Source organism: Electrophorus electricus, chromosome 17 (genome assembly GCF_041902795.1).
Source record: "Electrophorus electricus isolate QZ-2024a chromosome 17, ASM4190279v1, whole genome shotgun sequence".
NCBI lineage: Eukaryota > Metazoa > Chordata > Actinopteri > Gymnotiformes > Gymnotidae > Electrophorus > Electrophorus electricus.
In genome coordinates this window covers 16,814,232-16,823,129 of record NC_137513.1, presented here as the reverse complement: position 1 = coordinate 16,823,129, position 8,898 = coordinate 16,814,232, and the positions used below count along the sequence as shown (strand labels likewise).

The 8,898-nt window shown below is 43.2% G+C and overlaps 1 long non-coding RNA gene across 2 annotated transcripts; it reads right to left on the bottom strand.

The window, feature by feature from the left end:
* Window positions 1-3,112: 3,112 nt before the first annotated feature.
* Window positions 3,113-8,620, bottom strand: LOC145651902 (uncharacterized). Of its 2 annotated transcripts, none has more exons than XR_014117989.1 (3): window positions 8,538-8,620; window positions 3,951-4,137; window positions 3,113-3,691 (listed from the first exon to the last, which is right to left on the bottom strand). It is a non-coding gene; the product is annotated as an uncharacterized LOC145651902 (long non-coding RNA). The 2 variants fall into 2 exon arrangements; XR_014117988.1 differs by lacking the exon at window positions 8,538-8,620 and adding an exon at window positions 8,156-8,468.
* Between the last annotated feature and the right edge of the window lie 278 nt (window positions 8,621-8,898).

The following is an 8,898-nucleotide window of genomic DNA, read 5'->3' as shown; positions in this document are numbered from 1 at the left end:
ATGCAGCATATACAACTGCACAATAGATTAGATTTGTATTTTTGTATTTATATATTATTTCCTGTAAGGAAATTGCAAACTCCAATTTCATTGTACTTGTGCAATGACAATAAAGATGTTCATTTTTGTTCTATAAACAAATCGGTTTTTGGAACTTATTTGGGCTAGTCCATATTAAGAGAATAACAGCCCAAGGCTCTGGGTTAGTGGCGATGTGTGTGTGTGTGTGTGTGTGTGTGTGTGTGTGTGTGTGTGGATGTATGAGTACAGATATAAATGTGTGTGCATGTGTAGTGTGTGTGTGTGTGTGTGTGTGTGTGTGTGTGTACGCAAGCGTGTAGTCATCATGGTCCTAATAGTCGGGGCTTGGCATCCTGAAGAGAGCAGGGGTGCAGGGCGCATTCTGACAGTCCTCTGAAAGGGCTCTCTAATCAATGGGTTAATTAACAATCTTGACCTTTGACCACTGAGGGGAGGAAAGCCATCGTCCCTGTAAAGACCATGTGCCAGAGAGAGGGTGCTGATGGAAAGCTTTCTGTAGTATGATCACCACAAGAGGCTTTCTTTGGGGTTAGACTTTGCACTGGGTCTAGGTGAATGGGAACAAAGATGGAGAAGATGCCCTCAGCTGCCTCTTTAGAAAACATAGCACAAAACCAGCACCTGGCTTGTGTTTCCAGGGCTAACCACTCTCCTCCCATCCCCTCCAAAACCACCAAGACCAGGAAAACCACTGAACATTGAAACCACAAACAGGCAACACCACATTAATGCTAAGACATCAGAATGCCTTGATAAAAATGGCAACCTTCTCAATTGAAACAACTGGATGTTTTTTGTTTTTTTCAGGAAGGCAACATTCCATTCAGGGACTGTTTTTTCAGAAGGATCCATGTGTAGCACCACCCCCAACCCCACCATCTCCCGATCTAAGTGTCAGAGTACAAACGTGATTAAGTCTACTTATGTCAAACCACTTGTCCTGTATTCAGAAACAGGTCAGCCACAGAAAACAATGAACATACATACACAATCAACAGAGAACAGGACCTGCCACAACCTGTATAACCAGAGGCCTTACATTAGTTTATCCCAGCTTTCAGCTGATTGTACTGGTCACAAGACACGTGTTGCTAATGCTTTGTACACACTATCTGTTTAATAAAGATACACAGTACAGAAAGTCAATCAATCAGACATTCTGAGCAGCTTATGTGGGAAAAAAAAACAAAAAACAAAACTTGATTTGATTTTTATGCGGCAGTAAACAGTGTAACATACACATATAAATATGACATTGTTACGATCCACACAGACCATAGCCTGAAGTAGGTCCACAAGGATCATGACCTGAACAAAGATAATGACTTGAACATGGGTCATGACCTAACCACAGGTCACGACCTGAAGAGTATTAACGTGGATCTAAACATTAAAAAGCCCACAAGGCATGCTATATACTACATATAAGTCAAGTACCACTAGAAAAGCAAGGTCCTAAATGAAAGAAAGAGGTAGAGGAGAAGAATTGAGGTCATGGGTCACAGGCAACCTGAGGTATGCATTTAAGGGTTAAAGCTATGCAGGTTAGTATAGAAAAGGGAAGATCACCAGAAAATGTGTAGTCATGTAATCTGGACAATGTCCAGATCAGTGTGGCTGCTTTTATGATATGAATCTCCTGAATGTTTCAGTCATCTACAAGGAAAACAAACATTACAGTCACGCGAAATTAATACATATAAAACACACACAAAAAAGCATCTTCTTCTACCCCTTGCAACAAATCCAATGTAAACGTAATTAGGAAGGTCCATATAGTCCACAGTAAATATTTACACAGTGTGACCTATTACTTGACAATGATCTAAGCAAGCTGTATAGCACCCCCCCCCCATCCCACAGACAAGCAAGATGTTGTTCATTTCAACAGTTCAACTCCAGCCTCGGGGGACGAGAGCACTACAGAACACAATTTAGTGTGCCCTACTGTAATTTGCCTGGTTCATCTCTTAATTCAATCAGGTGTGTCTAGTAGGGCAATCACTATCCCGGTGCCGTGGTGTGGCCCTCCAAGGTCTGGGCAGGGACCAAAAGCTTCTACTAGGAAAAGTCAAATCATTGCAATTGTCTCCTTTTATTCTTAGCCCAGGTGATACTTAGTATAAATGGAAACAGGTCTGGCTTGTTCTGGCCTATCAGCAAGTCTGGCCTCTCAGGTCTGCAATAAACTATCAAATAGTGACCTTTCCCTTTTGCTTTCATAAGCACTGAGAGATGGTCTAATTTGTAAAATTCTAATCTGGCAAATAACTTTCCATCTAAGAATCAATCACTAAATTACATATAGTACAACCCCTGAATATACTGTTCCCCATTGCATGTGTTTAATACCCTTTGCCTATAAACCAGCAGGAAATGTCATCCTCAGTCTGTGCAGCTGCCTGTATTCATTTCTCAGAGTTTCAACTGGTTTGCCAGTGCTTCTGGAAATGCATTATGAGTATCCAGTCTGACCTTTCTGGATTCTGAGCTGCCCATGGCCTCAGGTCTATGTCTACCTGGTGATGACTAATATTCGTCTTAAGTTTGGTTTTTACTGTTTTTGTTGTTTTTTTCCTGCAGGCTTGGCAGCCCCTGAGATGCCTGTTCGGAAGTGTTGGCTTCAGGCTCCTGTGTGGCGGTCTGTCCAGCAGTCGTGCGCTCTTCCTGAGACATACTTGTCTCGGAAAGCCCTACCGGAAGGACGCGGAGTGGTTGCCACAGTAATTTCAGCAACCGACATGAGATCACAGCAAATTTTTTGTGTACTACAAAGCTTCCTATTAAAAGGAAAGAAAACAGAAGCACTGATAGATAGATTTGGATCATAAATGAACTTATTCCTTATTTTGGCCTCACCCACACACATTTATTTGTTTATTTACTGTAATGATGTTTTTAATAGTCCTGATAATGTATTAGACAGTGTAATTTGTTCGTGCATTTGTACTTTTTATTATGCTTTGTGTATTAAAATATAAAACGGGGGGGGGGGGGGGGGGCAATATCCTTTAAATTTGAAATCCAGCATGTAGTCTTGAAGCAAAGAAAAGAGGGAGAGGTCTATGTAAGGTGCAGCTCTCTATGTAGACGCTGAATAATGATTCACATCAGCACAAAATGGCCTGCATTTGTCTGCTTTGATGAAAGAGGGCAAGAAACAAGTCTTAAAAATACTGTTGACTACATAATGACACGGAAGTCCATATTGGTAGACAACAACGTATCCGCTTTAAATTATACATGGGATAATTTGGCTTGAGAAAATTAAATATTCATGGAGGAACAAAATGCAATGGGCATATTATGGTGGTCTGTGGAGGAGCAGGTGAGACGTGTGACTCAAAGTGTGTCACGTGGATGCAGACGAGTGTGCTCACAGGCGTGTGTGACAGGAACATTGAACACTGGATGCACTGGGCGAGCAATATTATCTTTCCCACAACCTCTTCAGGTGTGCTCCAAAGTACATATAAAAGCCAGGCGGCCGTTGGGAGACACCAGCAAAGTAGAAGCAGATGCGCTTGGCAAATGTCGACTGCAAACAACACCAGGGTGGGAATGGTATCCGACCGGCAACATCATGAGTCAGTGCGGTTCAGGGAAGCATGTGGTGGGAGCAAGCCTCTCTTCAGGCATGGCCATTAACCTGTGGGCAGCAAATGCAAGACAGGCAGGAGAAAAAACATCACCCCGGAGACATCCATAATAAAACATACAGTACACACCTGTAAATACTGAATAAAAAATACAGACAGGACTACAATTAGGGACCCAAGAAGATATTGCTGTAAACTTTAAATGACGTGGGAGAACATGAAAGCTGACTGTGAAAGGGATTCAAAAAGTAACGGCACACGTGTTTCACGTTAGCTAGTCATTAACATGAGAATGATAAAAGGGGGCACCTGCAGGCGTCTGTTTCCTGATCTCAGATTGATGGCTTCGATTGTTGCTCCTGGTGGTGTTCCATTATTTAGCAACAGGGAAGTCGGAGTTATTGAAAGGTGCAGCTAGCTTGAAAGTACGATGTACAGGGGGTGTTCGCTTCTGCAGTCGCCAACCCGGAGCGGCAAGGAGTCTTTCCCTGGTAAGCTTGTAAAAAAAAACACACTACATGTTAGACATTGTTGAAAATGTATTAGGTAGCCTGGCGATTTGTTCATTACATCAACAAATCGTGTATGTCCATTGCTATTCTATATGCTGTATGCATTTTCACTCCATGCCGAATGTAAGCAGTGCTTTAGCGCTCATTTCAAAAGGAACTCTGAATGCAGTTTGCCGCTTGACTCTGATCCTGCTGCTCCTGAATTCAGGGACTCGTTCTATTATTTATTTGTGTTCGTTAGCTGGCCTCGTGCAGGCCGCCTGCAAACGAGGCCCGATGGGAGGTCAGGCTAAACACGCGACCCCTGCGCTAGCACCAATACTCTGGTGTCTCTGTGGAATCAAAGGGCTGCATGCCTACATTAACAGAAAGATCTCAGTAAAGCCATATTACATAAATATGTTCATGCTTCTCTTTTGTTGTCAGTGAAAGGAACTGAGGTGATGTGTATTTTGTGGGCTAATACTGTTAAGCTGGCTGTGTTTCTGTTCCTGAGCAAATGAGTCCTGCAAAACATTCACATGGATGGAAAATAATGCATTTAACCATATGGTGGCAAATTATAACTAATTCAGGCCTGTGCGCCTATCCGCAGAGCTGCTGATTCCATCCGTGAAGGGATGATGGAAGACCTCTACCAGCGGTGTGAGTATCAGAGCCTTGTGCCTCCAGCTCACTGTGACCTTCATTCAGTACCAAGATGCCACTCTATTTTTTTATTCACTTCTCTTTAACAGTAGAACTGTGTGTGTGTTCTGCATTCACATAGTGCTTGAAGTACTAAAACAGAGACTCATCGCAAGTCCAACGCCCCGAAGGCAACGGACTCTTTCGCTCGCTTTTTCCGCCTCCAACGTCTTGGGGATGAAACAAAAAAAAAGGGGGGGGGGGGTTAGACTGTGGTGGTTGTCTTTTAACAGTCCATGCCGAGAGAAAGGCTGCTCCATGCAGCGTAAACTTAATGTGCAGCGATTAGTTTGCTCCAACACCACATGCATGGGGGCTGTCAAAGCGCTTGGTGCCTCTGATCGTTGTAAAATAACTCCAGCCCCAAATCTCATGCAGCTAAGGCCGTCGATTATGATGGATTTGAGGAAGGTTGACTTGGAGTGTTGGCCATCAAAGTCAGCACTTGCTGTGGACTTGAAATTGGGGACCGAATCATTCTGAGCTCACCATCCCTCCCCCTCTCCGCCACGCCACCCCCCACCTGGAGAGGTGTCAGACCTATCTGAGAGGACATGACGAAATCCTCCTTTCGTGGGCCGGTTCTGTCATCTTAATTACTTAAACCGCCTTAGATACGACCAATTAAGGCTGGCAGCGAATCAAAGGGGAGTCCCATTCAGACTGAGTCAGGACAGCTTGGGTGAAGGAACAGTTTTAATGATCAATCCACCTTTATATGCCTGAACAAAAAACAGAAGCAGAAAGAGCAAAAGAATGGACGAATAAAATGAAGAAAAACTACTTCAGTCAGAGGTGCAAGGGGCCATGGAGTAATAGGAGGAGTTATTTCTCATTAGCGCTCGTCATTTTAACAATGCACCGTCGTACTCGACTTTAGTCACCTGCGACACCGGTTTGACAACAGGCTCCAAAGGAAACGTTACGCTTTGAGTTACTCACACTTGTGCCAAAAAAAAAAAAACACATTGAGAAAAGAGAGAGAGAGCGTGAGCGAGAAAGGTAGAGAGAGAGAGAGAGATAGAAGTCAGGCCTCAGTTAACCTTTTAGACCATTAGTGCAGTGCAGAATTTTGTGAGCTGAATTCCGTGAACTCTCGCTGCTTCAGTTGGAACATGGGTGTGTACTTTTGGTCAATTAACGAAGAAGTTGTCAGTCGAGGCTGTGAGCAGTAAAAACTACTGTGAAATAAAACTGCTTGTTTTGCTATTTGTAAAAAAGTGCAAAAATCAGTACACATTTATTAGCAACCATGTGCATGAATACAGCATATGCGTGTGTGTGCACCTGTGCGCATATGCCTGTGCATGTGTATATGCCAATCAAAACTAGGCCATATTTTAGATTCTTCAAATTAGCCACCTTTTGCCTTGATAATAGCGTTGTTCTTTCTTGGTTGACTCTAAGCCTTATAAATATACCCAATTGTCACATTTAAAGGTTATTTTTAAAAGCACCAACATACAAAGTCAATAGCTATTTACAAATCAAAATGCAAATTGCAAACTTTTGAGTGTGTGTGCATGCCTCAGTCATCGAATGATCCTTTTTAGAAATAATCCAGATTGTTTGTAAGCAACATGTTGTATTTAAGCACGGTATCCGCTTTCACGTCCACCCTAATGCGAGTGAACGCAGAAACAGAAACTTCACTCAAAATGTCTTAATTGTTGCTAAGTTTCTAATAATCTTAAAACATATAGATACCATACACACAAAGCAGAGCAAGCACTGCCATAGAGCTAGATTTTAATCACAAATACATGCCATTATAAGATAATTGCCCATGGCATATTTTAAACACCCGACGTCGAGATTCATTGGCCTATTGTAAACTTAGCGCATCAATTACTGTCATAGGGAACTGACGATGTAGCTGTTAACGAGCAGCGAGCGCTCCCTGACTGTGTTGTGACGGTATCGGAGGTCTCAGCCCAAGGACTGCACTGCGTCCAAGGCGAAACAGGCGTGTGCCTCCTGTGACGAGCACGGCGGCGTCCCGCGCCTCTCCTGCTTTGATGTCCGACATTATTACTGCTTAGAATAGTTCAATCTCTCATCAGGTCTACATCTCGGCACGGGGGGGGAGTCCCGTTCCGCGAGAGATTAATACCGGCGTCCACATCACTGCGGACCGGATCGGTGTTGATGCCCCTGACAGAGCTCTTTCTCTCGCTGTCTTTGTGTCGCTGCGTTAGAACATTCTGCCCCCCCGCTAATTCTCATGCACACTATCTCGCGATTGCACAAGTTTAGCAGTTGCAGAGTTCCAGGAGTGACTCTTGTGGCAAGAATCTTTGTCCAATAAATACATTATTTAGCCTACGTTATTTATCGTGCTTGATATGGCAGTCTGAAATGGTTTAAATCCATTAAAATGACGGTTTATATTTCAAACATCAACAGACAATTGAAAATGTTCAAGCCATATTTAAGACAGTGAGTATTATGGACTTTGTTTGTTTGTTTCATGCCACAGTGCGATCTGTGTTCTGGAATACTGATCTTTCCAATCATGCACACAAATAAATCTGAAAAATGGACTCATCTTCTATATGCACCCCCACTGCTGAGAAATGAAACCTATTCCAGAGATCATAACTGGTGAGAGTCAAAATGAGCTGTCTGTTTGTAACTGAAATGAAGAACCAACTCATAAATACATAAACACATATGTGTGCACTTCTTGACAATTTACATCACTTATTTATACTTTTCAAGATATCTAAAGGTAAGGGATCATACTCTATCAAACAGAATATCAAAATTAGGCTTTCTCTTACACAGACAATTCCAGAAATGTTGCAATTTACTCTATAGGGATAAATTGTGTGTGTGCATGTGCATGTGTGTGTACAAGGTACAAAAAATAATCACACACACACACACACACACACACACACACACACACACACACACACACACACACACACACACACACAGAGTCAACATTTTTAAATCAGGCCAGAACAAGGAAATGACTGTTATTTAGAACATTATGAGAAAACACCAGCAATGATTAATCCCCCTATAGCTCTGCCAGCCAAACTGCTTTCCAGCTGATCCACTGATATGACTGGACTAAATGTTACATCCCCAAACATTTCTGGTTTAATATTTTTTTAACTAATTGCAGAGGGGTTTAGTTGGCATAATCGGACACAGGTGTTTCTTTTCATTTAGCATCTCTTGTCATTTCAGAGTGTTTTAAAAGGAGTGCATCAACTTCAGTCAATCTTAGCAGGATGTGTTCCTGCAACAGCACAGGACCCTCCTAGTACCTTGCATCAACAAATTACAAGCGCCCATATTTACGTTTTTTCACTTGGTCCACAGCTGAAGCATCTCCTACTCCTGAGGGAGATCCCCGTTAAGCCAGGTTAGTCCATCCAAAATGCAGTGCTGAGCAGTGCCTAATGAAGTTTGACTTAAAGCAACCCTCTGCGTGCACACACACACACACACACACACGCACACACACACACACACACACACACACACACACACACACACACACACACACACATACACACGCACACACACACACACGCATGCCCACTCACATGTGCGTATACACGCACACACGTGCACACACACTCTTCGCTCTTTCCCTACCTTTTCTCCCCACCCTCAGCAAGCCCCGAATGAACTACTCTTTGCGTTTGCTGGTGACTGTTTCCATGGAAACGGGGCTTACCTAGTCGCTTGCCGAAGTGCGCCGCGCTCGCTCAGAGTCGTGTGCTTGATGTCGTCTAAGTTGTTCTCCAACTTCACACAAGCCTGCACGATTTAAACGGATGTGAAAGAGACAGAGTCAGAGAAAGCGAGAGAGAGAGAGATAGAGAGAAAGAGAGAGAGAGAGAGAGAGAGAGAAAGGGAGAAGCGAGGACAATTATGTAAACTGAAAATCAGCTGTTCACTGCAGACATCTGAAAGTATCTACTGTTGTCCTTTGTCGCACCTGAAGTGCAGTGTCAGTGCCATTACTTTTTATAAACCTGAATGCACTGCAGTTTCACCAAACGGCGGCACTTCACCAGGCATGCACTGCTGTGAAG